The following is a 13490-nucleotide window of genomic DNA, read 5'->3' on the forward strand; positions in this document are numbered from 1 at the left end:
GACCTTGTTTTCACATAAATATCTTTAACTATAAAGACTTCAGTTAGAGAAATATGTCAGATATATGTGAATGGCTGCCATAGTTTATGATCTATTAACTTTGCTGATTTTCACTGCATGTTGACTTTATTGTTGTCTTAGTATTTATGTTATCTATTTTTGTTCACTTCAAAAATGAATAAAGCTTATGTTGTAAAATATTTTTCCTACGGGATAGTTTCCTTAGGTTTTAATAAAGCATCACTAGTTTAACGAACATTCAGTGCTCATAGTTTGCGTAAGATTATAATTGCAAGCGTTTGCTATACAATTTATCACGGGTTATTTGTATACTGCATACAGTGTGGAATTAAAAAAAGCAAAAGTCATAGTTATCTTCAAATCTTGTACAGAATTATTAAGTTTATTTAAGCTATTTTTCTATATGAAATATTTATAGTAAAAAAAAAAATAGAACCACCAAAACTGGATATTCTAATGAAAAACTCAAGTATAGGGTCAGTCTAGTTGAAAGGAAAATTAAACCTCTTGTTGGAATAAGGTGATTGAAAATTAATTAAGACATTATGTGGTATTCTTAAACATATGTTAATAAAGGGAGAGTTGTTTTTTTTTTTGTAGCTGGCTCTAAAATTCAGTTCTCCTTTTAATATTTAATTTTGAATGTTTTAAGTTTTTGGTACTGTTATTAAAAAAATGAAGTTAATACATGAGCCCCTGCTTTTTAGAAAACTATTTTAAAAATACAGGAGTATATGGAATAAAGAGCAAAAGTCTCTCTTCACCTATCCAATCTACTTCCTTCCCAAGGTATTTTAGTCTATTTGGGCTACTACAAAAATACCATAAACTGGATAGCTAATAAACAACAGAAATTTATTTCTGGTAGTTCTGTGGGCTGATAATTTCAATGTCAGGGAGCAAGCATATTCACTGTCTGGTGAGGGCCCACTTCCTGATTCATAGATGGTGCTTTCTGCCCATGTCCTCACATGGTCGATGGGCAAGGCAGCTCACTGGGACCTCTTTTATCAGGGCACTAACCCATTCATGAGGTCTGCACCTTCATGATCTAATCACCTCCCAAAGGCCCCATCTTTTAATGCTATCACTTTGGGGCTTAGGATTTCAAAATATGAATTTCGCCTGGACACAAATATCAAGACCATAGCACAATTGTTAACCACATCAAAAAGATTGAAATATAGATTGCTAGATCTATATATGTGTGTACATAAAGTTTATATATATACACACATACACACACATATACACACAGACACACATATATAAATTTCTCACTACTCTTCTCTAACCTCACTCAACTAAATAATGGACACATACTTTCTCCCATGAAACCTTCTCCATGATGGGCTGATGTTCCACATATTTAACATAATGGAGACCACTCTAAAAGACACTATGGAAATAAAAATGTCTCCAACACAAACTAGGAGTTTCTTAAGAATAAAGACCATGTGTTGTTTAGCAGTTGTTTGCATTAACTTGTAACTCTGTTTTAGGATCTACATATTTGAAGTTAGTCTATTTTGTAATTGAGTCTTCAAACTGTACTTCAAACTTGAACTTCAAAAAGGGTAGAGCATAGTCACAAAAGGAAAATTATTTCTGAATTCAGATGGGACTGAATTTAATACTCAGAACTATCACCTTTTTGCTTTGTAAACTTGGGTGAGATATTTAGTCTTTATGAAGTTTATTTTCTTCATCTGTAAAGCTAAACTAATTATATCATATTGTCATTAAGTATATTGAATGAGTTAAAACACTTGGCAAATGATATGTAAGAAGTCTTAGTTCAGATGTACATTTAAATATCTTGAATGAACTCCCATACTTTTAAAATAGCAATTTCTAATTTATAGTAAAAAATTTAATACTTAATTTTTACGTATGTGGCCAAGATGAATCATGAACTTCATTTTCCATTTTGTCTACTCTTCCACGTTAGTTTCAAAGTGTTACACAATTGCATTTTTTACCTAAAAAGATAAAATTAAAAAGCTTTTGAGAAGTAGGCTCAATAGTGTGAGAATTTGAGAGACAGTACAGGAGCCAACTGAGAAGAAAGCAATATGCTTCTCAACTTTGTTCTCGGGAAGATGTGAATCTTCCATCTGCCAAGGACATGGAAGGGAAATGGTACATAAATACATTATAGAGGGCACTGGAAGAGTTTTCATGCTTCAGAGATAAATGGATAACCATTACCATAAACAAGTTAAAAATAGTATGAAAATCGTTTTTCATGGGGTATTAACAACTGAAGCCAGAAATGTTTGTGGTTGCTCATATGGAAATTGCTTTGTTAGATGAATGTACTATGGGGCAAGAAGTAGTCAATAATTTGTGTGAGCTGTTACTTTCAAAGTTCAAAATTCTGCATAGAGTGGCTCTGATTTCAGATAAAGTTGCACATGTTGGTGGAATTATCATTTCTCTTTTGGCTTTTGAATCATTTATAAGCAGGATTTTTTTTAATGGAAAAGAAAAACCTTCCCTCTTGGCTTTGTTTATTATCAGAGTATAATGTTCCTGTACGCTTGCTTAAGTGTTCATAACAAGCTTGTGGATCCCAAAACAGGCTGCAGAATTATTTCTGGTGGTCTTTGCATCTGTAATTGCTGCCAGCTGAGAAAGCAAAATTCCAAATAAGTTGAAGAAACTTTCACAAATAACACTTAAGATAATTAGAAGGCATAAAGCTCAATATATAGTTTATATAATAAAGTCTTAACCACAGAACATTCAAGGGCCAAACAGAGGTCTTCACAGAGGTATATATTAACCTTTTGCTCAACACTATACTTGTTTAGATTTATCGAAACCTTCTGCCTGTGTGTTTGAAATAATGCCTGTTTAAAAAACCTTTTGCAAGATTTTTCTGTTTTCTTGTGACCAATTCAAAGAGCATGTAATAATTGATGAAAATATGATCTTCAGAAGATGGAAAATCCTCCATCTTTGGTATTTGCTCAGATATGTTGAAATAATATGGTTCTGAGATATTGGCTAAGTAGTGTTGTTTATTTAATAAAGAGAGTGTTCCACTTCAAAGAAATACAATATAAAAATCCAGACTCCCAAACAGGTATAGTAATAAGTGATCATGCTATGAAATTATTCCATACTTTGTAGAAAAATCTGATAATAGCATTTACTTAAATCTGGAATTTTTCACAGTACTTTGCTTTATGATTAGATTTAATTGTGTGCAACTTTTTAGGACCATTTCTAATATTTTGACACTGAGTAAATTGGTATGTGATCTGGCTGCACTTCAATCAATTTACAAAAGCAAGTCAGAAATATCAGGATTTCCCACATTCACAGGCCATTTGTGTTATAATTTAATCCTATTTTTATAATTACATATCTGTTAAACTTCAGCAGTGGCTCTTGAATTATTATTATAGTTGACTCTTCAGCAATGCAGGGGTTGGGGTGCCAATCTCCCATGGAGTCAAATTTGTCTATAACTTTTGACTCCCCCAAAACTTAACTACTAATAGCCTACTGTTGACCAGATGCCTTACTGATAACAGTCAATTAACATATATTTTGGGTTGTCATATGTATCATATACTGTATTCTTAAAAAATAAAGTAAGCTAGAGAAAAGAAAATGTTATTAACTAAATCATAAGGAAGACAAAATATGCATATAGTACTGTACCATAAGTTTACATTGTTTATAAGGTAAGTTGTCTGTCTGAAATTGTGTACAACCAATATTTTTATGTATTTTATGGTAATAAATAATAGACTAGTCTATGTATATTTTGTGCATTCATGACATAACTTTTCCTTAATTTTTTTTGATATTTCTAGGCTACATGATGCATTTGTTTTTCATAATTGTTGCAAATCTCCAAAAAAATTTCTAATATGTTTACTGAAAAAAATTCATCTATAAGTGCACCCATGCAGTTCAAACCCACGTGGTTCAAAGGTCAACTGCATTATGAAACCTTTTGTAGACTTAGGTTTCACATGAAGAAATTATTCACTCAGCATCTTTTTCTACTCTTCCATCTCTTTCTCACCTCATTAAGACATATACTTCCTTTCTAATTTCACTTTTTTAAGTAATATTTTTCCTTTACAAAGTCTTGAGTCATTTTTACCTCTTCTTCTCTTTCAATAAGGGAGTTCTATATATACTTCCTTCATTATGTGTGTAAGACCCATCTATTTAGATCCTGTCCTCTTCACTGTAGTCAGGGTCTCCTGAGGCTAATTATTCTCTAGCTATGAACCTTTGATACCAACATGTTATATGTTTCTAAGATACTGTGACAGACATTGCCATTCTCAAAGAGAGAAATAGGAAAGAAGAAAGGGTAACAGGTCCCAAGTAAATACAAATCCAAACAAGGCAAACTCCATTAGACCTTAAGGTTCAAGAATGCTCTTTGGTTCCATGCTCTGCCCTCTCGGCCCACCAGGGTGGCAGTTCTGTGTCCTATTCCTGAAGTTTTGCCAGGCAGAAGTTGGGTTCCCAAGGTGTCTCCACTCCAACAGCTCCACTAGGCATTGCCCTAATGGGGGCTATCTGAAGTGGCCCCATCCCAAAACCATTCTCTGCCTTGGGTTTTGCCCCTACTGGCTGGGGTCATCAACAAGGGTAGGGTTCTAGGCTCAAAGCTCTGCCTAGTGTCTTTTAGAATATAGGTGGAGGCAACCTTGACCCCTGGGTGCTTTGTGCACTGATGCTTCCAAAATTTTCTGCCTATGTCCTCCAACAGGGCAGCCACCACAGCCCAGGCCTCAGCTCAGCCCGCTGGAGCTATACCTGGGCTGCCCCTGCTTTGAAATTGCTCTACCACCAGGGCCATTATACTCTGGGCTTAGGATGGGAAGGGTAGCCCCAGTGATCTGCAGATTACCTTCAGCATCATTCTTCCATTTTCTTGAACAATAGCCCCTGGCTTCTGTTGAGGTGTCTGGCCCATACTCATCTTCTCATCAAATGGCCACTAGGCCACACTCTTAGTGTTCTAACCTGAACAGACTTTCTCATGATTTTCAATATTGATAGACTGAGAATTTTCCAAATCTTCAAATTCTGCTTCCCTTTTTATTAACAATTCTGTCTTTAAACCATTTATCTCTTCTCACATTTTACTCTGAGTAATCAGGAGGAACCAGTCCCCTTCTACACTTTGCTTAGAAATAGCTTCTGCTAAATATCCAATTTCACTGCTTGCACGTACATAGGCTTCTCAACTTATGATGTGTTACATCCTGATAAACCCATTGTAAGTTGAAAATGCATTTTTCACACCCAACTTACCAAAGATCATAGCTTAAACTAGCCTACTTTAACCAATCTCAGAACACTTTCACACCATTGTAAAGTCGAAAAATCTTAAGTTGAACCATTTTAAGTCAAGGGCCATCTGTACTAACTTCCATAAAACATTACAACAGGAACACAATTTAGCCAACTTCTTTGCCAGTTTATAACAAATACTGCCTTTCCTCTAGTTTTCAAAAATAATTTCCCTCATTTCTGTCTGAGACTTCATCAGAATGACCTTTAACACCCATATTTTTATCAACATTCCATTCAGAGTTCCTTAAGGCTTTCTCTGTAGCTTTCCTCTCTTCTTTCTGAGCACTCACAAGAATTGCCTTTAACAGTTTGTTCACAGCAGTGTATGCTTTTTTTTTTTTATGTACCTCAAAACCTAACCTCTACCCATTACCAGTTCCAAAGCCTTTTCCACATTTTTACATTTTGTTACAGTAGCCCCCATTTCGTGGTACCAGTTTTCTGTCTTACTCTGTTCAGGCTGCTAGAACAGAATACCATAGACTACTGAGTAGCTTATAACAAACTGAAATTTATTTTTCTCACAGTTCTGGAGGCTGCGAAGTCTAAGATCAAGGTGCTGGTAGTTTCTGTGTCTGGTGAGGGTCTGCTCCCTGCTTCGAATATGTCCATCTTATCACTGTGTCCTTACATGGCTTAAGGGCATGGGAGCTCTCTGGGTCCCTTTTATGAAGGCACTAATCCCAGTAGTGAGGGTTTTTCCCCTCATGACCTAATCACCTCCCAAAGACCCCAACCCCTAATACTATGACATCAGAGGTGAGGTTTCAACATAAATTTGGGGGACAGAAATATTCAGTCTATAGCAGAGAACCACCTATCTTTAAAGTGCTAACTTCTAGGAATACTTTTCAGGTGTATTCAGTTGGACCTAATTTAAAAAATAGGATACAGAGACTCATTACTTATCTCCCATAAATTACTGCTCATCTGTGTACAAAAGGAAAAGAGAACATTCTAGGAAGCCTTCCAATTAAGGCAACTTGGCAGAATATAAGGAGTGGGGTCAGTATTAGGAAGTTGACACTTGCCCTTTGGAAATCCATTCCTCAATTTAGGAATAAGGTAGCATAGGACAGAAGAGGGATTTGCATTCATTGAATTTTTCTTTTTATTTAATTCTGTTATAAGGATCAGATAAAACATGTAAGACAGTCTACTGAGTACCCATCTTCTCTTTTTCTTCATTGTAGAAACCCGTTTTTATTTTGGGCAAAAACATCATTTCCCAACCAACCTTGCAGCTTGGAGTGACATCTGTAATGTAACTAAAGATCTCCTGGAGACTTTATTTAGAGATACTGTTGGTTCTTCCTCTTTCTTTCTTCTTCCTTTCTAGAAAATATCCAGTATTGCACCATTAAAGAAACATAAATGATGAAATCTTTTGTTTTCAAAACAGTATCATCCATTCCCAATAACAAAAAATAAAAAAAAAAAAATCTATTTTTAACATTATAGTGACTTCATTGTTACATATTTTTTGCACATAACTTTTATCAAGAGTTTGGTCAGGACACCTGATTGTCTTGGAGAGTGATAGGTATGCTATGGATGGAATTAGAGATGATCTGAGGGAGAATGTGGACTTTTTTAAAAGTTCAATATTTATTTGGGTATGTGCTTTCTCATTTTTGTACCAGGTCTTATGTGAAGCTAGCGCACCAATCAGGAAAGAAGGGATCCTGAGAGCTAGAATGTTGATCTATCTGAAGGGTTGGAACCCTGAAACAGAAATGTCCTTCTTGGTCATAGCAACTAGATATTAATGAGGAATGGGAATGGGTTGGAGGGAGGGAGATAAAATATAAACTTAGAATAGGAAAAGAGAGAAAGTTACATCCCGAAAGAGTTTCAGACTGAGCAACAAATAGTGCCAGAAACCTAGATTCCATTCCTTATAGATTTATTCATTCAAAAGATGTGCTGAGGACCTATTCTGATTTGGATCTTGTGACACACACTCAGGATGCAATGCTACGCAAAAGCAGATATGATAACATGCTATCTGGTCTTGCAACATGGAGCTTCAGGCCAGGAGAAAATCCACACTAACAAATATAAAACTGGGACAATGGTGAGCTAAAAAGAAGAGGGGCAATGAGAGCCTAAGATGGATGGATTTGACCAGGGCAGGGAGGTCAAGAAAGACTCTCTTGATGAAGAGAAATGAAATGAAAAGCAACTTTTCCATTTAATCAGAGATTTGAAAGTGGAAGAGAGAGCATTCTGGAGAGAGAGGAAGCAACATACATGAAGGCTTCTGACAGAAGACAGCAAATTCAAAGGACTGAAAATGGGCTAATTAGATGGGGGGGGACATAATGTGTGATGTGGCAAAGACGGATCAATGTCATTTCCGCCTTAAAATAATGGGTTTAGTAATACTAGTTAAAATTAGATGGATTGCTAAAATTTTGAATCCTTTGCCTTTACACTTAATAGTTTAGCTCAATAATTGAAGCAATATATACCAGTGTTTCTTGTTTAGAACTGTACTATGAGACTGAAATAATTTCCAAATTATGCATTTAGTCATGAAATGAAAATAATCATTTTCTGATGTCTGAATTACTTGCTACTATTCCTATCCTCTTCTCCTTTCTTCTATTCATCTTATCTCAGTCATAGTAATTTTGCTTTTTATGTCCATGATTATATAAATCTGATATAATTGCAATACTTGGCTTTTTCTTGATTTTGTCCATTACAGAGCCTATGAAGGTGGTATGTTATTTGGGTCCAATTTTTCCATCTGGTCTACAACTTGGAATTGGTATGGATTCTTCTTTTACTGACTAGTCCCCCCTAATCACTAAGCACACCCTTGTTTTATATTCTGGCCAAAAATTCAGATTTCTTGCCAAGTTATTTCTTTGGCATGGTCGTCTTCTGGTTTCTTTTCTTTACATTAGAAGCCCTTTGTTCTCTGAATTTCCTGCTTACATGAAAGTCATAGATTAGCTCTAATGCAGATTAGCAGACTTTTTATTATGATTCCCCTAACCACAGGCATCCTTAAAGTTCTATATATCACTTCAGGAAAAGAAAAGAAAATGCCATTCCTGGTCACTGGTGTTATTCGGGAGGGTTGATGTTAATTTTTTTTTAAAAAAAAACTTCTACAATATATTTCTATTCTTTTCCCACAGAAGACTTGAGAGCAGCAAAATCGATTCCACTGTAGCCATAGTTGAAGAGTTTGGATGCAAAAATTGCATAAACTTGTTAATACTTTAATGGAAATGTTGATCAAAACTAACATAATGTTTGATTGTTTTATCAGTTAACAAAAATAAATTCAGAAAGGAAGTAACGTCAACCCCGAGAGCGGAGGTTCAGTGCGGTGGCGTCGAGGTCTAGGGACGCTTTTACAACATGTCTCACCTGCCGATGAAACTCCTGCGCAAGAAGATCGAGAAGCGGAACCTCAAATTGCGGCAGCGAAACCTAAAGCTGCAGGGGGCCTTGAATGTGAGCCTGTCAGAAACTCAAAATGGAGATGTGTCTGAAGAAACAACGGGAGGTGGAAAAGTTAAAAAATCCCTAAAACAGTCTATGAAGATGGGCTTGTCAAAAGCTCAAAATGGAGACTTGTCTGAAGAAACAGTGGAAAATGTAAAAGTAAAAAAATCCCCCCAGAAATCTACCATATTAACCAATGGACAAGCAGCAGTGCAGTTTCCCAATTCAGAATTAAAAAAGAAAAAGAAGAAGAAGAAGAGAAAAATGGTAAATGATTCTGGGCCTGATGCAAAAAAAGCAAAAACTGAAAACAAAGGGCAGTCTGAAGAAGCAAGTGCAGAGGCACAAGAAGAAACAGAAAACAAGGTGGAGAAGCCAGATAATGAGGAGGATGGCAGTGAAGTGCCCAGCCTGCCCCTGGGACTGACAGGAGCTTTTGAGGATACTTCATTCACTTCTCTAAGTAATCTTGTTAATGAAAACACACTGAAGGCAATAAAAGAAATGGGCTTCACAAACATGACTGAAATTCAACATAAAAGTATTAGGCCACTTCTGGAAGGCAGGGATCTTCTAGCAGCTGCAAAAACAGGCAGTGGCAAGACCCTGGCTTTTCTCATTCCTGCCATTGAACTCGTTGTTAAGTTAAAGTTCATGCCCAGGAATGGAACAGAAGTCCTTATTCTCTCACCAACGAGAGAGCTGGCCATGCAGACTTTTGGTGTTCTTAAGGAGCTGATGACTCACCATGTGCATACGTACGGGTTAGTAATGGGTGGCAGTAACAGATCTGCCGAAGCACAGAAACTTGCCAATGGGATCAACATCATTGTGGCCACACCAGGCCGTCTCCTGGACCACATGCAGAATACCCCAGGGTTTATGTATAAAAATCTGCAGTGTCTGGTTATTGATGAGGCTGATCGTATCTTGGATGTTGGGTTTGAATAGGAATTAAAGCAAATTATTAAACTTCTGCCAACACGCAGACAAACTATGCTCTTTTCTGCCACACAAACGCAAAAAGTTGAAGACCTGGCAAGGATTTCTCTGAAAAAGGAGCCATTGTATGTTGGTGTTGATGACGATAAAACTAATGCAACAGTAGATGGTCTTGAGCAGGGATATGTTGTTTGTCCCTCTGAAAAGAGATTCCTGCTGCTCTTTACATTCCTTAAGAAGAACCGAAAGAAGAAACTGATGGTCTTCTTTTCATCATGTATATCCGTGAAATACCACTACGAGTTGCTGAACTACATCGATTTGCCTGTCTTGGCCATTCATGGAAGGCAGAAGCAAAATAAGCGTACAACCACATTCTTCCAGTTCTGCAACGCAGATTCAGGGATACTGTTGTGTACCGACGTGGCAGCAAGAGGGCTGGATATTCCTGAAGTCGACTGGATTGTTCAGTATGACCCTCCTGATGACCCTAAGGAATATATTCATCGAGTGGGCAGAACAGCCAGAGGCCTAAATGGAAGAGGGCATGCCTTGCTCATTTTGCGCCCAGAAGAATTGGGTTTCTTTCGTTACTTGAAGCAATCCAAGGTTCCATTAAGTGAATTTGACTTTTCCTGGTCTAAAATTTCTAACATCCAGTCTCAGCTTGAACAATTGATTGAAAAGAACTACTTTCTTCATAAATCAGCCCAGGAAGCATATAAGTCATACATCCGAGCCTATGATTCCCATTCTCTGAAACAGATCTTTAATGTTAATAACTTAAATTTGCCTCAAGTTGCTCTATCATTTGGTTTCAAGGTGCCTCCTTTTGTTGATCTGAATGTGAACAGCAATGAAGGCAAGCACAAAAAGAGAGGAGGTGGTGGTGGATTTGGTTACCAGAAAACCAAGAAAGTTGAGAAGTCCAGAATCTTTAAAACATTAGCAAGAAATCATCCGACCGCAGGCAGTTCTCTCACTGAAGACGCAACTTCCTTTCATCTTGAACAGCTTTGCCCTGAAATGGATCTTTCCCCCTTGCTCTAACAAAGGAATTTTTGTCGCCTTTAGAATTTGGACTAATCTAACAAGAGTATGAATTGACCTGGGTTGTAAGCATTGAGCACTGTTATTTTCAGCAAGTATCTTTTTTATTTTTGGGACATAAAACAAAACTAATTTTCTTGGTTGCCCAAGGGCAAAGCAAAGAATCTGTCTGGACTTTTTTATGATGGTACAATATTTTAATTTTAAATACATACACACAAATTTATGTCATTGTTTTAATATAATTTTTATACCTTTCAAAAAAAAATAAATAAATAAATTCAAACTAAAAATACTAATAACATTAGCTATAAAATACTGGATGAGTAATATTTAATATTATAGTAGTTTTTTGTGATTTATTCTACTTTTACATCCCACAAATGTGGAGTCAAATTAATTATTTTGATTTGCAATTACTATTTTTATGTTGATTAGATTATTTTAATTTGGAAATGTCAGTGCTTTACCTGACACCTTTCAGGACTTCATTATGACTGTTTTTGGGTTTTGTTTTGTTTTTGCTATTGATTTTGATTTTTTTACTACATTTCATAACTGGTTATTTATTGGCAGTGTTTTAAAAACTCCCAAAATTTTGTGAATGGAATTTTTGAAAACATGAAGTTTTATAATTGGTTATTCTGCTTATATAGGAAAGCTCACATTATTTTGTGGGTTGATCTTTAACCACCTACTAAACTCTGTTACTAGTTCTTTTATATTTCAAATGATTGCTTTTTCACATTTGAAGAAGATAGATTTATATCTTACCTTGAAATATTTAACCCTTTTATTTACTTGGCTTATACATTCAATAAGACCCAAAATACAATATTTAATACATTTTAATAGTGATGTTGGTCATCCTTGCACTTTCTGTAACTTTAAGGGAAATTCTTTAAATAAGAAACAGTGATTCTTCTCCCCTTTTTCTGTTATTCCTTTTTTGTTTTCTTAGGGATGGGTGTTGAATAGTAATGAATGACTTTTGGCATTTAATTAAAAATTTCTATTATTTCTCTTTTAATTTCATAAAGTGTTAAATCACATTGATAGATTTTTATATGTTGAACTAAACTTGAAATCCTAGCATGTGCTTTTCTTTCTCACAATGTGTTGTGAAAGGCATTGTCTGTATGTTATTATAGCTTTTATTGTCTGCATGTTATTATAGCTTTTAGTTAACACAATATTCACTGTTCTTATTTTTACTATGTAAATATCATTTACTTCTGAGTCTTGTAGCATCTTATTAATTCCTTCTTTATACAAATTTGGGGCATTAATCATTCAGGGTTTTCTTGTTTGTTTTCATTGCCTTTTATTGCTTATTTTTCTGTGACAGGATTCTAATATTCCTTTCATCCATAAGCATGTCCTGTGACTTAGTTATTTTTGGAACTTTTCTATCTGTCATCTATATATCTTCTGTTCCTTTTTTTTTTTTTTTTTTTTTCCTCCTTTGTTCTGGGAAAACTCCTGGACTCAGTTGTCCAGCTCACTGACATAACCCTCATCTGTACTCATTCTTCTATATAGTCTATCCATTGAATTTCTATTTGAATGATCATATTTCTAGTTTTCAGTATCTCCAAATGCAATTCTTGATATTTCAGGTGAGGCAGATTTTTAATCTACATTTGGATATGGACCATATGTTAGGAATATTTTTCTTTCTTTGCATTATTAACTCTATTTCTTTGAATATTCTGTTTGTTAAATTTGGTGACTTTATTTTATGATATTGATGCTACAAGCATTTCATTATTATTAATCTTTGGAATTAACCAAAGTGGATTTCAGCAACTCTGAGGTGGGAGAACATGTAGGGTATTCAGGCTTTGCGTATTGAGAGCTTGTTTCCTTCATGAGGGAATTTTTTCTTGGATTTCCTGGCAACCTAACATACTGTTATTTCTCTGAAACAAGTGCCCACGTGATCTGCTTTAGATAGTGGATAAACATACTTTGTTGCCAGTTCTTTAATGCAGATGGGGAATGAGGTATGGGCTGATCTATTGACTGCCAAGAATATAGTTCCATGAATATTCAACCTGAAGATTGGCATAGAATCTTTTTCTCCTCCTCAATTTGTTCCCCTCAAGCTTAAATAAACCCAGAACTGGTTTCTCTAGAGCCCTACCTTGTGTATGTTTTGGTCTGTAGTTCCCCCCCACCCCAATCTAATCCTGTCTTTTTCTATTTCTCGGAAATTCTCCAAAATCGTTGGTCACATTATAGCATTTCCTTTTCTTTTCCAGTATTATCATATACATATTTGTGTATGCATACACACTTGCATAGTGCATCTAACTCTACCACCACTACTACCAACAGACATTTGTAGTGTTTTAAAATGAGAAGGACATGTGTCCTGAGACTGCTGTCTTGATCTAGCTTCGTGATGATTCCTTGAAATCTTACAATAATAAAATTGTCTTTCTGATATATTAAGTCATCATACATCTAACAACTTGTTTCACACATTTAAAAAATAATTGATTTCTTCTTTAAAGATGTACTTAGAATTTTTAACACGTTCTTTATTTGCCAGAGGATTCACCATCATAATTTTCATTACTTGTAATCTAGTCATTGAAAACTCATTCTGTCTTGGCTATGAGGTTTCTTACATTACCTTAAAATTTATGATGATCTAACTGATTCATTGA

The 13490-nt window shown here is 35.5% G+C and overlaps 1 protein-coding gene and 1 pseudogene across 3 annotated transcripts in view; both read left to right on the forward strand.

Moving 5' to 3' along the window:
• The window catches only part of CRPPA (CDP-L-ribitol pyrophosphorylase A), a 245672-nt gene that overhangs the window by 213505 nt on the left and 18677 nt on the right, over positions 1-13490 (forward strand). The window lies entirely within an intron of this gene.
• LOC138377115 (ATP-dependent RNA helicase DDX18 pseudogene) lies at positions 8671-11002 on the forward strand (annotated as a pseudogene).

The sequence above is a fragment of the Eulemur rufifrons genome, chromosome 29, assembly GCF_041146395.1.
Source record: "Eulemur rufifrons isolate Redbay chromosome 29, OSU_ERuf_1, whole genome shotgun sequence".
In the NCBI taxonomy this organism is placed as follows: Eukaryota; Metazoa; Chordata; class Mammalia; order Primates; family Lemuridae; genus Eulemur; species Eulemur rufifrons.